Genomic DNA, 20,923 nt, shown 5'->3' on the forward strand with positions numbered 1-20,923 from the left:
ATTAATATTTAAAATTAGGGAAAGTGCAATTATGCAGGATTATAAGTTGCAACTGCATAATTTGTATATATTCAATTACATAAATATTTCAAGTAACTTCATAGAGAAAAATAGGGATTCAACTAGGCAGTACCTGATCTGTATGCATACATGTATTATTGAAAGATAAGATTCAGAAGCAAATTTTATTCTTGCAGTTTAGGTATGTATTTCTTTGAAGACACCTTAATTAGAGTCAGTTTTACTTCCTCCAGTACTCTGTTTTATCTTTTTTTTTTCTTTTTCTATCATGGTTAATTTCTCAGAGATAGATTAAATTGACAACCTCGACCATTATTGTTTTCTTGAATATATCTTTTTCCCCCTAAAATATAGATGCATTCTTTAAGAATACTTCTTATCAATGCTTTGGGAGATAAATGCAGATGGCACTTGTTTATAGAAGGAAACGTTAAGTTAAGTTTTATAAATATTGATCACTTCCTGCAATGTGTTAGGCATTTTGCTAAGAAACCAAGACACTAAAACTGTGCTTGTCCATACATTTTCTTGATGATTGCTTCTTTCTCATTATGGAATAATTTTCCATTTGTCAATAAAAGAAATAAGATGTAATTAAGCCATAGATTTATGTTTACACATATAGTTAACAGAGGTAGGAAGACGTTAAATGTATCCTGACTTCCATTCAAATTGTAACATGCTGTCTCCACATTACTAATTATAGAGAGGAAAAGTACATAGACTGCATTTTCTTCTAATTCTGCCAAATCTCTATGGAATTTCTTTTCCAAATAAGGTTTGTGACAGGAATGTCAATGGGTTAATGAAAAGGAAAAGCACTGCACATTTTGTTTCAAATTCACTTTAAGCTTTAAGTATTGTATAGCATGGGAAGTCTAGAACCTGACTCTGTGCTTATAATACACTGTTAAGATGAGAAATGTCAATTATCTGGCTAATTTGTTAATGTGGACAGCCAGTCAAGCCCCAACATGAACCTTCGTTAATGTGTATGATCAAAGTTAACTTTGGACATACTATAGATTGATTCATTAATTGTTAACTTTTCCTTCAGTTTGGTTCTTGCCAACTTCTGTTGAAAGAAAAGTGCTAAATATATGGCTTATTTCCTTCTCAAATCAGTATCCAAAAGTTTAAGAATTATTTACAAAACAAAACTGCCTATGAGGAAAAATTGTGTAATATGTAACATTTTAAGAAACTACTTAATCCTAAACTCTTTAAAGAATTTTATTATTAACCCTTCAGTCCTAGAAGAGAGGTACTAAAATTATCCCATTTTCAAAATCAGGAAATTAAAAAGTTTAAACAAATTAAGTTTATATACTTAAGACGTGTAAACCTGGGGTATAAATTCTTTTTCAAAAAATCTTTGTTTAAAGTAAGTTTCTAATGTTCAGTACAAACTTTTGTATAATTGCTAATTTTTATTTCATATAATACCCATAATTCACAAAATATTTCAATATTTCCAAAAACCATGAAATGTGTGGAATATGATATCAAAATAGACATTTCCTATGTGCCATAAGTGGGACTTTGGTATAGAAATTTAAATGATAATGTTGAGAGTAAATCCGTAATTTGAGTTCAAGAGATATAAATGAGAAGAGCTCAGTAGGAATGCTCTGAATAGTGCTAAGATTTGGATTAGTATGTAATAAAAATTGTGGACAATAATGAACATCACAAATGCAATAATATAAAAATTCTAATAAAGACCTTTACTCTTGCTAATTGTGTTAATATAAAGACTACAATTGACATTCTTGGTTTATCTATTTTAAAGATTGGTACTCTTGCAGTCCATATATCAAGATTCTGTACTTGTACATTAAACTGTTTTATAGTTAGATGTTTGTGCCAAATCTCAGGTTTCAGTCATATACATTTTCCTGTACATAGACACTCTAAAATTTTCCTAAGAGATTCTTAATGTGTCACTTCCTAATATAAAAGTTCCTGCAGTTCCTTATTCCTAAAAATTAAAATATAGTCTAAACTCCGTTTCCAGTTTATTTCTCAGTTTCCTCTAACAAATGTCATAGCTTTCTTCTTCACTATGGATTTCACACTACTGATTCTAACCAGAAATAGGTGTACATGCTGAATTTTAAAACTAAGGTACAAATAATTTGTCCTTCCAAAATCCAACACATATGGAAAATATGCCCTGTTTCTAAATATTTCTAAACCTAAAAATATATTTTTCTATTCTCCTAATTCTATTTTACTAACTCCTTTTTCATAGTTGCTATTACATTCTAATGGATCTGCTGTAACTTTTTATATATGCTTTATCAGTTTCACAAGGCAATTTACAGCAGAGATATTCTTATAAATCTTTGTATATTTTACACTACCTTACTGATAATCTTTCTAATATAAGATTTTTAACTAATGTATACTAAGACAGCCTAACACGCACACTTTTATTGATGCTGCTGGGAGTCTGAGAAAGTAAAAGATCTTCTTAAATCTGAACCAGGATTTATATGCATATTTACAAATGTATTTATTCACAGGACTTTGAATTATAACATTTGAGGAATGGAATGAACTCTGGCCTCAGGTGCACTGGCTTTGTGTTTAAATATCTAGAAAAGATAAACACTGGTGTAATATTGGCTTAGTCTCTAAATATCTACTAAGGTAAATACTCACATAATACCTAGTTTTAGGCGTACAAGGAAAAATACTAGGACTTTCTCGGGAAGGGTCTATGCTCAGATTTTTCTGGATGACTCCTTGATTATGATATAGGAAAAATAATTCCCAACTTGTTAGGTGTCTCACATCGAGGAATGAAGTCATGAACCAAAGGAAGAAAGTAGGAGGATTTCATTGGAAATAAGGAGAAGAATAGCTCCTAGAATTATAGGAGAGGTCCTGAGGTATTGCCAAAGAGGACTTGTGTCAGGGGCAATTTTTACATCAAAATCATAACATGGGCATAATGTGGGCCTAGTATAATCAACCTTAGGATTACCCGTATAGCCACTTAGCTAATATTGATCAATTAGGGAAAGGAGTCAGAAAGCCAGGGTACATGGAAAGAAAAAGGCACCCTTGGAATGGGATAGGTCCAGATATTTTGGTTACTTATCTATGTATCATCTGGACCTCTGGACCAGGTGGTGCTAGTCACATAATCACAATTTGTTGCTTATCTCTCTAGGGGAGCTTGTAAGCCTGGTTTTTGCCTCTCCATCTTGAGGCCCAGCTCTCTTTATGTTCGCCTCCAGCGACAATATGTTCTGACTTCCTCAAGGGCCCTATCCCTCTCTGACTGCACATGACTTTCTATAAATTGTCTATCTGTAATCTGCAACGTGCTCCAGGAAGAGCCAAGGAGAATTAGACAGGATATGGAAGCCCCAGCAAAATATTGGAGTTGTAGGAAAAAAAAAATCTATTAGAAGCTTTCTTTTCCAGTTCCTAACATTTTTTTATGAGCCCCTTCACTCTAGCCCCAGGCCTCAGCCCTTGGATCTTTCTGGGTTGCTGTTTATCTTATCATTTGATTTTTAGCAACTTATAGAAAAATGGGTTATTACCTGTGAGATTTTTTTCATGATACCTAACTTAAAGTAAAAAATATAAATAAGCATTCTTTTCAAGGGTAATGACTCAGTTCCCATCTCTTTTCTATGTTCCTAAGAGCCTAACAAACCTCTGACCATTGGAACCGTATGGTAAAAATATTTATTGGTTGTTTTGGAAGGTAGAGATTTAAGAAAAAAAAAAAAGGGAGTCATCAGGTGCACAAAAGAGAAAGTGAGTTTTTCTTGCTGGGCAACTGTACTTAAATTTCATGTTCTATTAAATGTTATCACCATATAATTTAGTCTTATGAGGTAACAAAAATGGATTTTCACATCTGTCTGTTGTGGTTACATCTACTATCATGTTAAGCCGAGAGACTGGAAGAGGCTGCACCTGCAGGTTGATAATGCTGAATTTTTCACATTATGTGATGCTGCTGATACCTGCAAATCAGTGGATTAAGGGATGTTGCCTTGAAAAAACAGAGATCTCTCAGTTCTTGTCAGAAGAGCAAAGGATAGAAATAGAAATGTTTTTTAACATCAACAAAGTGAGACTTCATTTGACTGTCCCACCCCATGGGGAAAACTTTTTTCTGTGAAATCAAGGAGACTTTACTGTTTGCATTCACACGAATGCAGCTAATGATATTTCCATATGCCATCTCTTCATTAAAAATGTATCTGTGCATACTAAGTGCAGCTTTGTTTATCTTTTTGGCATTTCAAGTAAAGATGGTTTCGGAACAGCTCCTGGGTTTAAACAGGAAGAGATTAAGGAAAATATTTGAAGAGAAAATCAAAAGTTCCTTAGTAACATGAATCCATTTTTCATTTTCCAACCTATGTCTTAGCTGAATATGTTAAACAAAAAACAGTCTATTAGACAAGCTGCCTTTATAGTTCTAAGCCACACAACTAAGGAGGTTAAAGGTGCCAAGGTAATAAATTTGAGTAAATAAGAACATATTCAAATACTAAAATTAATTCCTCGACTTAGCTCATTTTGAAATAAAATTTGTGAAGGACGTCATGTAGTCACTGACTAAATACAACATCACAAACTAACATTTAAGACAAAGTAACTCAAATCCAGATGAGAAAAGTGTGTTGTGTGAGCTTATTTGTTTGGAACACTATTACAACTTTCGTATACTCATTTGAAATCTATCCTTATATCTCTTGATTTATTGTGTCCAAAAAACTCAAAATCACTTGAAATGAACTTGAAGTATTTATTAATGAAATGGAAAGGTTATATTAATTACAGGAAAATATTATTGGTAATACAAAAGCCATTTTATAGACCCAGATTCTTAAAGATGTGTTAAAACATATATGAATTAAGGATAGGGGATGTATATAGCCAAAATTAACATATTTAATTATAACATCACATTTTTATAGTTGTTTCATCAGCTTTTTATAGTTGTTTCAGGTCAGATGGCATCATGGGGACATGTCAGTTATTTGCATAAGTCCAATTCCAAATGGAAGCTCCTTCCTATTCTGCAGGGTTAATATATGCAAATTTTCATACATCATATTTTGGGCATACTCTAATGAGCGCTGATGTAATGCCGGTTTACAAAACGTGGAATGGATCAGGATGTGTCAATATTTGGCAACCTTACTGGTACTGCTTGGGTTCACCTTGCTATAAGACGCTATTACAGGGTTACAGTGCCAGGCATCATTACAATCCATACCACATTGGAGGTGCTGGGTGGAAAATGAGCATTCAAATCCAAAACAGTACCATCCTTTTTCTCTGAGGTATATTACTTGTGATTGTTCCAGAAGTATATAAGAGCCATAGCATACATAATTTAAAGTTATTTTGAAAGAGTCAGCAGCAGATCATTGCTTTTTAGTCCCTTTTTTCACCCACTATTCAGACTAAGGTAGACCTTTAAGTAACAATATTTTGTTTCTTATGTAAAAAATATATCAAAACACCCACATATACCCTCATACAGAGACCTCCCCATTCACACAGAAAACAAAAACAAAAACAAAACCTTTCAGAAATATGAACTATATTTATAAATTAAAGAGCAAGATTTAACCAAATTATTTTAATTTTTTATTTATTTTGGTACCAGGGATCAAACTCAGGCCTTGTGCTTGTGAGGCAGGCACTGGAAATACTGAGCTAAATCTCCAGCCCATAAAGTTATTTTTAGTCACAGAGATATCTTACATATATTTTTCTCATTTACTTCTCCAGGGAAGCATGAGCAATAGCTATTCTGTCTCATTTTTAAATGAAGAGACTGAAGCTTATAACTCCTAAGCATTTTGTGTTCTTTTCCAGTGATTTTTCTATGACATACTACAAACAGAGGGTATGTAGCTCTGTTCCAGTTGTTCCCAAAGAATAACCTCTAGCCTAGAGGACACAGAAAAAGAAGGTGACAGCCATGAGCAAGAAAATGAGAAAAATATATTTATGAGATTTGTGAATGTCCCATTCACAATAATTTTATATTTTATTCCGAATTTTTTTCTTCCAATGTTTTTATGTTGAAATATTCTCTAAACAAGTAAGCCTATATTATCTAGATAAAATCTATATGAGTTCTCATGTGTAAAATGTTCACAATCATAGAGATTGTATATTAGCTACTATTTGTTTTCTATTGATGGGCTGTAGAAATAGAAAATGTGAATTCTACTGTATCAGAAAAATATTTTAAAAGCTAGTAAAATGAGCACCCTGAACTTTCCAGACTTCCTTTGCACACCGGGTTTATTACTGGAGGAAATTTTCCACTTTCTTTCTGAGCAGCTACAATCTATTTGGTGTCTGGGAAACATTCCATATCAAGAAACCAAAGCTCAAGATCCTATGTGATATGGAACAAACAAATAGCTAATAAATCAAAAACCTATATCAAATTGGAGTCAATACGGTATTTTTATTTCTGATATTAAAAATGTGTATAGATGCACAAATATATTCAAGCTTTCACAAACTCTCTCTTGAAGGAAACAGGCTTCTCACGGTAGGGGCAGGATTTGGAGGGCAAGTTTAAGAGGGAGATTTTTCTGTGTTTTGGGACATTTGGAATTAGGTGCCATGAATATTGTATGAAAAGCTAAATAATTACATATTATGATTTAAATCCATTATTTGAAGAAAGTCCTCCTGTGAAGAATGTGGGAAGGAAGTCAATTTGCTAGACTGGAGTAATGAGGAAAATAAGTTTCCATATTAGTGAAATAAATACGAGAGAATCATCATAGAAAAAAATTTCAGGTTTTCCTCTTTTATTAATGAAACTCTAAGCATCTGCAATGAGATCAATGAGATGAAACTGTACTATCAGAAAATTGAGTTGAGGGGGAAGGCATAATGCAGATTACATTGCAAAAGTCTTGGTTTCAGGAGGTCGGACACAACTCTACTCTCCTCACACTGGAGGTCAATGCATATGGCCCCTGCCATCCTTGCAAATTGAAAAAGAACCTTTTCTGTAGTTTTTCCCTGTTCCGCTGAATCTAAATTACAAAGAGTGTAGGCGGGGTCAAGACATACAGCTACTAAAATGAAATACTGTTGGCTTTTCCTCATGTTTAGTGGTGTGGAAAAGAAGAAGTGATAGGGAAAAGGAAGACAAGATTATAAATAGAACTTTGTTGAGTTTAATATTTTCTTCTACAAATTCACCTTTAATTATTTTTAGAATCGGCTACAATTTGTCTTCTTGTATGTATGCCAGCAGGCACCAAAAAAGGGGTATGAAATAAATAATTCACAAAATAAGTTAACTCTAGATAATTCCTAATTATACAGCTGACCTAGAATAAGGCAGCTGCATTTGTATGTAATTTGTATTATTTACCCATAAGCTTCTTTAATTTAAAAATAATTCTATTGTGTATGAGTTCAAGATGATATATAGAATATTCGGTATCTATAGTACACTGTAGAAAATTGCAAGTCATAGATTTTCAAATTAGCCCATAAATCTCGGATGATTATACTACTATGGACATGTACAGTACCCAGACTCCTTATTGAAGAGCAACATCCCCCACAAATCATGCAGCTTGAGTAAGATCCTTCTGAAAAAAAAAAAAACTGAATTCTTACACTGATATGTTTCTAAAACAAGTGCTTTTATAAAAATCTTTCTTCATTTTAATTAAAGTGATTTCTTAAAATAGTCTACTAGAAAATTAGGGTTGATGATATCAAGCTGTACAATGTATTCTAATATGTATTACTGTCATGCAAACAACTAAATTTCTTTTCGTGAAAGTGTGTTCCACAAAATGAATGGAACTATGTGCCTACATGTTCCAATCAATTTATGTGCCTACTCATTCATATGTCTTTATGTAATAGTTAAGTATGACTAACATGTTTTGTTTCTTCAGCAATTTGACCTCATTTATACCTAATATATTTGCTCCTAATTCCAAGGTATTTCCAAGATATGCAGATTAATCCCACCATAGGAACCCACCCCCACCAAAGCAAAAATTTTCTTTTCTGTTTATGGATTTGAGACAATGTATATACCCTGAGAATATTCAAAAATATAACTTTATATAGCTAGAGCTCTTAATATGTTTGTAAGAAAATGAACCTTTTAGACATTACAAGTTCCAATAAAATAAGCAATTTCCAAGATCTTCACACATTTTCTCTCCACATTAAATAGTTATAATTGTTAAAATGTTGACATATAAATTTTAATCCATACAATATCTCATTAATTATCAATAGTGATTTTCAAATATGTAACCCAAAGTTTAGACTGTTTCAATTGGACAGTGTAACAGCTGTAATTATGATGAATTATAAATCGATGGATGGTAAGAATGGCATACATAGATGACAATGTTTTCCTCGACATCATTTCACACTATTTGAGTCTAACAAAGCTTGTGGCAATTGCTAAGGAATTAATTTGCATGATATAAGAAATGAATATAGTTATTCTCATAATCATTGAATACAGAAATTAAGACTCAAAAGTTAGATGTGATAAATATTTTCATTTAAAATCTAGACCAAATATTGCAGAATGATTCACTAAAATCGGAGAAATTAGTATTAATATTGAGAAGATATAAGTCAGATTGTGAAAATGCAGTTAAAAAGACCACATAGCTCTTTGGTAGTAGGAAAATGGTAATCAAATCCAAGCATTGTCTCCTCTTACACATTGATTTTTGGACAAGATTATTGTGTGTTTGTGTATGTGTAAGAAGTACTTTTATTTTCAATTGCGTGTTGCAGAACCACTTCCATAGCACGACACTGTTGGAACTCAAATTTGGAAGAGCACAAAAAGTGTATTTGTTGCCAACCAATGAAATGTGCTTTCAATACAAGGATAACATTTTATTTTTCTTCCTCCTCAGTTCTGCAGGAATGTAAGTGTTAAAGCCTGAGAGGTTTAGAAAGCTGCAGTGAATGTGTTAAGACTGTTAATGAAGCTTCTGAATCTAAGGACAAAATTAGCTCTCACACCCACACTGCGCCAAGTACAGCAACTGTCTGATAGAATTGCATCATGACTTTTACCTGGGGACACGGGTATTATATTCAGCTGAATTGATGAAATTGGGAAGACAGATGTGCCCAAAGGACATTTTAAGAAGCTTGTACCTACATAAAGTACTTGTGAAAAATCTCTAAAAATTTGAATAAGAAACCATTGTAAAATGCTTTCTGCCTGTAAACTCCAAATCATATATCTTATGTAGCATTATCTTTTAAGGAGAATATTTGACTTCCTCTTATGATCAAATAGTATAATTCCAAGCTTAATGAATGTCCATTTTCTTCCTTTTTAAAGATACCTACTTGGGATTAGAGAGTTTAATGAGGAATGCAAATTCGTCATGTTGTTTGCTTTGAAGCATTATATTCAGGCTTTCTTTGTAATGAGCCTGGTACATACAGTGTTTCTTGGATTAGTTTGGATAATGTAACCACTTAGAATGCAGGAAGAATGGAAAAGTAAAATTCGCAATATCAGTGAATACTCCTCAACATATTGCAAAACATTTAACCTAGGTCCTTGGACATTGAGACCTAAGAAGTCAACTCAAATAATCTCCAAATATAAATGGTACAGGCAGATATTTTTAAAAATAAGACAGTTGAGTTTCATTTGTAAAGGCACAAATGTTAAGAAACATCCTTACTTGATATTCTATACTATATGTTCTTGACAGTTTTTGGTAGATTTCTTTTAGCTTCACCGTTCTAAGTAACATGGATCTTAGATGTCCTAAATTCAGAGAATTATGATTATTCGCAGTAAAAAAAAGCAAGTGGAAGAGTTAGTTGTATAATTCTAACTTTGTATCATCATATAATCATGCAATATTAATTATTATTATTCATAGAAATTTCAGTCTTAATTACCCAATTTATTCTCTTAGAAAATTCTAGAATCTAGTATTATGCCTATGTTACTGTGTAAAACAGTGAGCCGCTTCAAAGTGTGATGCCAGGGATCTTTGAAATACTAAAAATTTTCTGATACTGACAGCACTCACCCCACTCCTGACATATGGTTATTAACATTAGCCAAAAAAAAAAAAAAGTCAACTTTGAAATTCATAAAACTAATAGTCCTGTCCACCAGAGGGCATGGATTTTCCATTAAACAAAAAGAAGTATGAATCTGGAAAAATCAATGGTTGTAATGTGTACTTTCTTTTGACTGGCCATACTCTTCACTTTTGTTTTTAAAATACTAGAATTTATTTGCCTAGGGACATCAATATCTTAATTTCATCATGACCACCAACTCCGAATTTCTGCAAAATTTATCGCTGCTTCCTTTCCCTTGGCAGTTCGCATATATAACTCTTTATTATCACGAACCTTCTCTTTATATGTTCTTTCTTCCTAATTATATTGTAAGTCCTTGAAGGGCACACTGTTGTTAGTTATGATTCTCCATTTCAGATAGTAAAACAGTACTTTTTGTCCATCTTAAAGAACAATAATTATTTCTCAATGAAAGCATAATGATTTTGAGCTAATAAAAGTTATTATGTGTTATTGAAAAGTAACGTTACCGTAGCAATTGAAAGTTTATAACATGCTTTTATATCTGTTATTTACTTAAATTGAAAAAAAAAAACATGTTCTCTACTTCTATTTACACTTCAACTATTTTCTCCAGCTTTGTGGGAGTAAATAAATCACTACTATAAAATGAATAATAAAAATGACTTTTCTATTAGGAAATTACATTATTTTACTTCCGATAACAAGACATTTTATGAAATATTATTTTAAACAACTATTATGAAATTATTTGGTTTCTAATTTTACCTTCTTAAGCTCAGTAGCTTAGTTATGTTTAGAATTCAAAAAATAAAATATATGTATATATTTTCTAAAAGCAAAAAAGTTTTACACTCTACTTCTTACTATTATGGAAAAAATAAATTTCATATGTGAATTACCTAACTGGACATGCAAAAATATACTTTATATGTACAGACAGTCAATAGAAAATTAATACAAGCAATTTTTTGCCAAATTTCCAACTTAGAAAATAGAGCTTGAGAGAGTAAATAATCCTCAAGGATCACACAAGTAAATTATAATTCAAAATTGTAAATTGGTAGTCAATTCAGCTATTAAAACCACCAGCTATGATCATGCTTATTAAATCTATGTTATTATGTCTAATTGCAAATTTACAGTGACACTGAACAGATAAATCTTTCAAAAGCAGAATATTCAACCTGTAGCTGAACAACTTCATCACTGTCATTCAAAATGGAAAGTTCATTTCCAATTTGTTTTACTCAGTATGTCCAGCCACCCATGGGAATTCCCAATTCAACCTGTAAACCTTTAATTTATTCAAGGTAAAATAATGTGATTACTGAGATCCATTACTTACAGTACCTTTCAACTAAACACATCTAATAAATACACACATAGCTCACCTCTTTGAGTTTTTGAAATGGAAGCACTCTATTCAGAAAACAACCTCTCTAACAAGTTCCAGCAATGACTGTCCTCTTTGCAATAATAAATACACTATTCGGCACACCTCGAGTTCAGAGCACACCAGACATCTCGAGAAATGCAAACTAAATTATCATGTATTTTGTCATAATGAGGACTGTAGATTTCTTCCTATCATAAGATCTCAGGTAAATGTTTCCTTGGACAAATGACAGAATCCTCAATATGTTTTGGTTTTATCATAGCACATATTAAAGATGTTTAAATCACAGATATCCATAGACATTATTCAAATACATAACCTGAACTCTTAAAATTTCAATTAAAAATAAATTCAGTTAATCTTTGGCTATGCTTAGTTTTTTTTATTTCTTTAAATATGCATATTTTAATCTGCATGGCTATTTGTAAAGAATTGATTTGTGAAAAATATGCACAAGGATAATTTTTCCATGGTCACTAATCAAAAAGCAGATCATTCCTCATGTGAATATTATGATGGAAATTGTGTTGTACAGAAATCTCTTTGAGCAACTATTGAATAACAGCAAATTACATAAGTCAAAATTTGCATATTAAATTGAATTACCTTAGAAAATTCAAGTAGTTTTCCTAAGCCCAATTCTGAAGCATTTCACCATGGGAAAGTTTTTATTAATCTTTAGAGTGTGATTAAACTTTATGAAAGCTAATTGCTGTTGTTTTAATGTGTTTTCCATACATATATATGTATATAACGAATGCATTTCTGGTATACTGTTCATTTTTCTCATTGAGTTTATTGGTACATTTTAGGTATACAGTACAGTTACATTCATCGTTGGGATCTTGTACCTTTACATGACAGGTCTTGGTTCTCATTTTTTCCCCTTGTCCCTGCCCTCCCTTCACCCTCTCCCCCCTCCCCATTTGCAAACACTTTATTTCCATTTTTTCCTGTTTTTTTCTTACCCTTGTTACCTCTCCCCTACCCTTCCCACTTCCCCTACACCTTTAGCCCGTTTCTTCCTATTTCACATTGTCAATTATCTCATTAGGATTGTATGTACTATTATAGATTGTCTCTTCCAAATAATTGGGACTGAGTCCTTGCCCTTTTCTGTTAATCTGTCCAGAAGAAGCACCTTTGTTTAACCCTACAAAGCTACCCTATGGACTAGAGGGAATAGTGCTTTCATGCCTATACTTTACACAGATAATGTGTGTTTTTCATTTTAATTGCAAAATAATTGCACAAACCTTAATGTGTAGACTAATTTCTTCAACAAATGGATAGACCTGTGTATATGCATAGGCAAAGCACAATGTTTCAACATATTTTATTTTCTTTCTTAGACAGTATACTCTCTCCAAGATATAACTATTATTTCTATCCACATAGGAATGTTTTCTTTTTTCTTTTTTAGCTTCAGATAGAGATTAATTTTTTTGAATCTGACAATATTTATGGCAGATATCGTATCCATCAGCTTGAAGTTCTAGTTATGTGACAACAAAACACTTCAAATTTATATACTAATTTGCATATATGTATATGGTAATTCATTTCAAACCAGGTTTCTTTTCTTTATTATCTAAACATTTTGTAACTTTTGTCTTATGCTTTAACATTTGCCCTTGCAATAAACTCAGATGACACAAAAATTCAAAAGTCTTCATGAACTTTTTCTTATCAAATATCAAAGAGCAATTGCACTTAGCCAGGGTGAAAGAGTGAGTTATTCAGACACTTTAATTTTTATTTCTTGATTATTGGGCATGAGGCTTATGTACCAGATGTAGTTCCTTCAAGAGCACAAATTTTATAATTTTTATTCTAATTCAGAGAAATTGGCTAAACTAAAAATTAATTTTGTTTTAATTAAAAGTATAAAAGTATAAAGGCTGCATTTTTATTTGCTTGGAGTGTTAAAATCTCATACATCCTTCTTTTATAAAGATAATATTTTGTGATATGGGAGAAACATTCTACATTTTACAAGGTCATGTGATTTCTATCTTTTGTCATGTCATAAGAAAAAATAAGTCAATTTTACATCATTAATAATGCATAAATATGTATAATTTACCAAAATAAAACATCAAAAGAAAAGGGTATTTTTAATCATCTGTTTGAAGAGGGCTAGTTTTTTTAAGTTTTAAGGTTCAAATGGGTTATTTTCTTTTGATGTTAAAACTGAACTTGATTCATTTAGGTTTTGAAAATTCTAGTAATAGAAATAGCTATTTTTTCATAAATCTATTGCTAGTAAAATTAGCAAAATGATTGTCTAATAAATTCAAAAGCACCTAAATACATGGAATTTGCTAAACTTCAACTTATGCAAACATTTAACATTATTTATTCCAGTGTATCTTAAATACAATAGACAGTTTACAACCATGACTCATTAATCACTTTTATTTTATTTATTTATTTGTTCATTTTATTTATTTATTTATTTTGGTGCTGGGGATCAAACTCAGGACCTTGGGTTTGCAAGGCAGGCAGCGAAACTACTAAGCTAAATCCTGGCCCAATCACTTTTATTTTATTTGTTTTTTTGTATTGTTTTGTTTTTTGGTACTGGGGAATCAAAGTCTGGTCCTTGGTCTTGTGAGGCAGGTGCCAGAACCTCTGAGCTAAATCCCCGGCCCAATCACTTTTATTTTAATGTGTATTATTTTCTTTAAGTTGTATAAAAATTGAGGTGTATGGATTTGGATTTCTATTGTCAAACTATTTACATTATGTATTTTCTTTGTTAGAAAGGAGATATGCCTTGGAGCAATCCTATATGAATTTTCCAAGTATATTTTTACAAATTCAATATTTTTAAATTAAATATAGCATTAATATTAGTATCATAACATTATTTGCATAATATATAAGTATAATGTATATATTTGTACCCAAGTTACATATCTATAAGTTCTATTGTTACACTTTAGTATACTTCAATGAAGTACTTGATGATGGAGATCACTCAAGAAGGGTTAGGGTATAACTATAACTATTATACTAAACTTAGTTACCCCATGTGCTCTAACAATGACTAAGCTAGTCTTCTATACTAAGTGGCTGTTAAATTCTACAGGCCAGTCAGTATCTCAAAGATTGGTATAATTATCTTTCAGACCCATATTATAATACTGCCTATAGAAATAGAATAGGTAAGCCGTGCGTGGTGGCACATGCTTGTAATCCCAGCACTCAGGAGGCTGAGGCAGGAGGATCACTGTGAGTTCGAGACCAGCCTGGGCTACATAGTGAGTTCCAGGTCAGTTTCAACTACATAGTGAGAACCTGTCTCAAAAACAAAACAAAACAAAAGAAGTAGAATGGGTAGGAGTCTTCCCACATAAATCAAATCCATGTTCTGACCAGCATTGCCTTACTTTCTAGATTACTTACACAGATATATATTTATCCTATTAAATAAAGGAGGAAATTAACTCTCAGGCTTTCTCACTGCATCAGAACAGGGGTATTCTCAATAACCACAAAAAGGTAGGAAATATTATTTTTGTGGTTATTGAACAACATTATTGATAAAATGCAGTAGTTACTGACGAAATTCCTGTGCTCAGTGACTTAGGTTTTCAAACTGTACTGGCCTCAAGAGCTAAAATAAGGTTCTTCTGTAGTATAAAAAGGTGGCCATAATATTTGCCTTGGCAAAATCTTCTGGGCCAAAGTGATACCTAGCATAATTTTTGATAAAGAACTGTAAGGATTCATTTGTCTGGTGTATAAATTAGAGTGGATCCAAGCTGAGTTTTGACAAACATGTCTGCTTAACTGTACTTGTTGAATATTCTGCCCTACAAGAACAAAAGCTAAATTATTAAACTTGTCAAAAGAGATTATTCTTCCACCTATAATTTAAATATAAGATAAACTAGCATAGATTAGTTCCACTGGAATCTGTAGGCAGGATTTTTTGGAATCAATTCCAACATTTTGCTTCGTGTTTGTGTGAATATGTGCAATTTGTTCAACCTTCAATACTTTAATTTTTTTTCTTTTTTCTTTTTTTTTGAAAATGGGCATGGTATGAGAAGTATCTTTTTCATGCAACTGTTAGGTACCTCGAATAAGTCATGAGAAATAATTAGCACAGGACCTGGAACATAGCAAGCACATTTAATGTTACCTTTTATTTCATTGTTCATTTTCTGTTGTCGTAATTATGTAGGTTTCTAATAGTGTATTGTACAACACAGGTAAAGCATTCACTACTCACTAGAAGTCTCCCTTTTCATCTGCCTGATAACTAAATCCATTGAAATTCCAAAGGAATCAACAGCCTCTGGGCATATGACTCATGCATCTGTCTAGACTCTGTAAGTTTTACCACTGTATCAGGCCAGATCATCAGAACGGTACATACCACGACTATATTACTTTAGCCCCTCAGAAAATCCTTCACAGAGCAGTGATCTGGCATCATGCCCTTGGCTTCTTATCACAGGTCAGGGTAAGAATGAATGTTATGAAGAATGTCTCTGCTCATTTTATAAAACTGCTATTGAAGATACTGTCCATTTTTTGTGCTTAATAATCCTTAGAGAAAGAGATCTTGCTATAAATTCTTCAAGCTAAGTTTAATGATTTTAGTATATCTGATCTTTTGTTTTAAAGTACCTCATTCTTTTGGGAAGCAGGAAGGACCTTAATAATATAGAGAATATTTTTTTCAACATGGATGGTTGTAGAAAATACTACCGACTGCTTCTCTGTGTCTATCATCAGGGAAAAACAAAGCTTTATAATTGTGCTCTTTTTCTTGTTTTGAGCTTAAATTTACCCTACTAGAAAATATTTCTGAGAGAGGGAAAAGTTGTTATAACGATGATAAAATTTCAGGGCATGGACTGTTTAGAGGACAGAGGGCGTTGGCATTTCTATCAACTCACATGATGTAAATCAGAGGTTGGAAAGTAGCAGATCTTTGCATGTTGTTTGATCTCCACAGTGTTTTAGAAGACATTCTATGGGCCAGATGTTACACGAGTGAGACACAAGCATTTGAGCACTTATTGTCATTCTCAGAATCTTTCCTGTTAAGTTCACCTCTATAGTCCCTATTTCGTTAGTGTATACATACAGGCATTTGAACATTTCTATAAAAGCTTAAAAAAGTTGTAGCAAACATGTTCTGGAGAATTAAAAAGATAATAGGAAAACATGTTTTTGCAGTGATCCCTTAGACCTTTCTGGTCACTTTCCTAAAATGCATTGTCTGGTTCTATTCCTTTAGCATCAAGTGGGACCTGATAATCCCCTCTCAAAGCATGGAGGGATGTCCACAAGTGTAATCACACCTCCTTTCACATAAGCTGTTTTCTCCACTGTGAAACTGAGAAACCAAGGAAAACCAAATTTTCTCTACAAGTTCATAAAATATGTGTGTTCTGTATCAATGAGCTTGAAATATTATTATCATGATGAAACAAGTATATGAGTGAACATATGAGACTAGCAAACATTTCTAAACTATGCTGGGGGCCAAACAGGAAATAAATGATTATTCTGTACAGAGAAGAAAAGCAACCAGGCAGTAACCCAGAACTGCCAACATGGAGGAACATGCTCAAGAAAATAACATGTTCATTTAGCCCTACATTATTTGGCCTCTCACAATTCTAATAAGCATATACATGAATTACCTATCCTAAATGTCTATTAAAATCACTTTTACCAGTGGAAATATTGTATTAAATGCCATTAATAATAGGACACTCAGCCATCAGTAAATCTAAAACTTGGCTGGATCTTAGTTTAAAGTTTGCTGTTTTAAATCCCAACAATAGTCACTTAGAACCTGAAATAGCCAATCTGCGTACTTCTGTTCAGACACACTTGTCAAAATTTCTGTCTCGTTGCTATGACTCATCAAACTCGGCCCCTAACTCCTAAAACAAAAACTTTACCTAAGTTCTTAATTATCACAAATCTCACAAGATAACAATATAGAAAATGCATAACCTGCTATGGATTTGTTTTTCAGGCCAAATTTTAAAGTTTATATGTATTCACTGATCTATTGTTATAATAAATGCTTCCCATTGTGAACAGTTGTGGGCTTAAAAAGCAATGAAAGTTTCTAAAAACTTGATTATGTGCTTATGGCATAAAATTTTATTCCATTCTGTATCCTTCAGGGTGAATAAAAATCAGGAATTCATGACCTTTCCTTTAAACCAGTGGACACAGACACTTCTTCTGCTCTAATGTGTGGATTCTTATTCTAAAGAGGTTTTCATTTTACTCACCCATGTGTTCTGTAACTCACACACACTGGAAAGAACATTCTTCCAAATATGTATGTAGCTTTCTAAATGGACACATCCACCTAGTGCTTTTGCAACTTTTCTCTCTATTCATAAAATACTGGTAGCTTACTGACAGACTTTATGAAAAGAGTCATTTTTCTTTCCAATTTTTAATGGCTTATGACTTAATTGTACCAGTAATTTTAAATGATGAATGAAATAGTTTAAAATTAATTGAATAGAATGTCATTTTACTTTTAAATTTAGCTAATAAGTATTTGTTGTCCTATGTGGGAGAGATAGATTGATGTTAAAATTCGTGATTCAATTCATAAGGGAGGCATAAATAATGTAGACATTAAGGAAATCTAATGCTTCTAACTGTAATTTTTTCATTCTTTCTGCAAAATGGGTATATGTGAACATGATCAGGAATTACTTGGTTTCATTATTGTACTTGTAATGAATCATCAAAGCAATAATTAATTTCTACAGGTGTGGAGTATTTATGTTGGTTAACAGGTTAACTTTAATAGCAAAGGATACATGAATTTTTTCAAGTTTTTATTATTAATACTATAATAATCTAACAGAAGGACTGAATTCATGCAATTACTAAAAATTAAAATAAAAAAGCTCTCTGAAAGCTACTTCAAACATCATGGGAATAAATCAATTCATAGCAGCTACTATTTTAGGAGAGATAAAATGAATTATAAAAGTACATACTGGCTGTAAAACCTTAGGACATTATTAATAAATGTTGTTTTAATCCTAAGGTTTAGGCATCTATGAAGAGAGTACTAAATAGTACGAATTAAGAATTAATTTCGTTTTCAACTAGGATTCCTGTAGGAAGAAGACTTATGAAATTGCTCCAGCTGTGCCTTCCCCCTTGTGACATTTGATCCCAGAGGCACATTTTAACTAAATTGGACAGCAGGAAAGAAAGTCCAAAGCTAAACAGCATCACACAAGTTTTTAAACAGGTTACAGCTAATGGCCTAAACAGTTCATATTAATACTCAGACACTAGCTACCCTGTGGATCACTGCCATGTAGTAATGACAGCTTTGCTTTCTCTCTAGGCAAGTAGCTTTACCCAAAGATTCTAATACTTCTAAAATCTTATGGATACACAGAAGAAGAACACATTTGACTACCTATCAACAGATGATGGCATAAAAGCCACAAGAAATGTGATTGGTTGGGTCAAGATTGGGGCTTTATTTCTTTTATCCATCTAAACTGTTTTTTTCTATTAAGTTTATTTGGTACATTTAAATCAAACCATACAGTTACATTTATCATTGGGATCTTGTACCTTTAAATGATATGTCTTTCTTCTTATTTTCACCCATACCCCTACCTTCCCTTCACCCGCTTTGGCCTCCCCTATTTAAAAAGACTTTGCTTTCATTTTTCCTTTCTTTTTACATTTTTCTTTTCCCTTATTTCCTTTTGCCTCCCCTTCTCACTTCCCCTTTAGCCATTTTCTTCCTATTTCACTCTATCAAGTATACTATTTGAACCTTATTTACACTTTTAGTTGTTCACACCAGAGAAACTATTCATTATTTACTCAAATCTGACCTATTTATTTCATTTAAGAGTATAGCCTCAATGTTCATCCATTGCTATACATGCCTCTAGTTTCTCATTCTTTATGGCTGAGTAGTACTCCATTTAATAGAAAAACCACATCTTTATCCAGTGTCCAGTTGATGGGCATTTGGATTGTTTCCAAGTTTTAGCTATTGCAAACTGTGCTGCTATAAACATGGGTGCACATATATCACTGTGGTATGATTCTTTTAATTCTTTTGGAAATATACCCAGTAGAGGGACAGCTGGATCAAATGGGATTTCTAATCCTAGTTCTTTGAAATATCTCCACATTGATTTCCATAGTGGTTGCACCAGTCTACAGTCCCACCAAGGGAGAAGGGTTCCTTTCTCCCTACAGCTGCATCAACATTTATTATTGGTTGATTTATTTATTGCAGCCATTCTCTCTGGGCCAACCTGAAATCTCAGTGTTGTTTTCATCTGCATCTCTTGAACAACCAGTGATGTTGAACATTTTTTCATATATTTATTTGCTACTTTTACTTTTTTTTTGAGAAATGTGTGTTCATTTCAGATGCCATTTTTGGATTGGGTCTTTATATTTTGGGGAGGTCTGATTTTTTTGCATTCTTTATATATTCTATATAGTAGTCCTTAATCTGAGGAGTAGCTGGTAAAAATTTTTCCCCACATTGTAGATTGTCACTTAGTTCTGTTTGTGGTTTCTCTTGCACTGCAAAAAATTTTTAATATAATGAGATCCCAGTTGTTTATTCTTCGTGCAAGTACTTATGCTGCTAAGGATTTGTTCATAAAGTCTTCTCCTATGCTAATGTATTCAAGAGTTTACCTAATTTACTTTCCAGTAAGTTTAGTGTTTCTGTTTTGATATTTAGATCTTTAATCCACTTGTATTTTAGTTTAGTGCATGGTGAAAGATAGGGATCTAGTTTTAATCTTCGGCAACTTGAAAGCCTTTGTCAAAGTTGAGGCATCTGAATATGTCTGGTGTTGTTTCTGCACCTTCTAATCTATTCCATTGATCCTTGATTTCTTTGCCAGTGCCATGCTCTTTTGCCACAGTGGCTTTGTAGTATAGTTTCAATTTGGGAATTGTGATACCCGCTGCCATGTCAATGTTGCCTAGAATGGTTTTGGCTATCTATGAAAATCCAACAGCCAATATCATACTAAATGGTTAACTAAAAACCTTCACACTAAAATGAGGAACAAGACAAAGATCTCCATTATCACCACTCTTGCTCAATATAGTTCTAGAAACGTTAGCCACAGCAATTAGACAGGGAAATATATTAAAGCAATAAAGATAGAAAAGGAAGAAGTTAAACTCACTATTTGCTGATGATATGATACTCCAGATAGAATACATAAAAACACTCTGCCAAAAAACTTTTAGACTTAATTGACAGATTCAGAATAGTAGCTGGATACAAAGTCAACACTCAAAATATCAATAGCCTTCTTGTACACTAATAGCAGAGTCACTGAGAGAAGTTAGGAAAACAATTCCTTTCACAATAACATCTAAAACAATCAAATATCTAGG

The sequence above is a fragment of the Fukomys damarensis genome, unplaced genomic scaffold (genome assembly GCF_012274545.1).
Source record: "Fukomys damarensis isolate Sample0158 unplaced genomic scaffold, DMR_v1.0_HiC HiC_scaffold_24, whole genome shotgun sequence".
In the NCBI taxonomy this organism is placed as follows: Eukaryota; Metazoa; Chordata; class Mammalia; order Rodentia; family Bathyergidae; genus Fukomys; species Fukomys damarensis.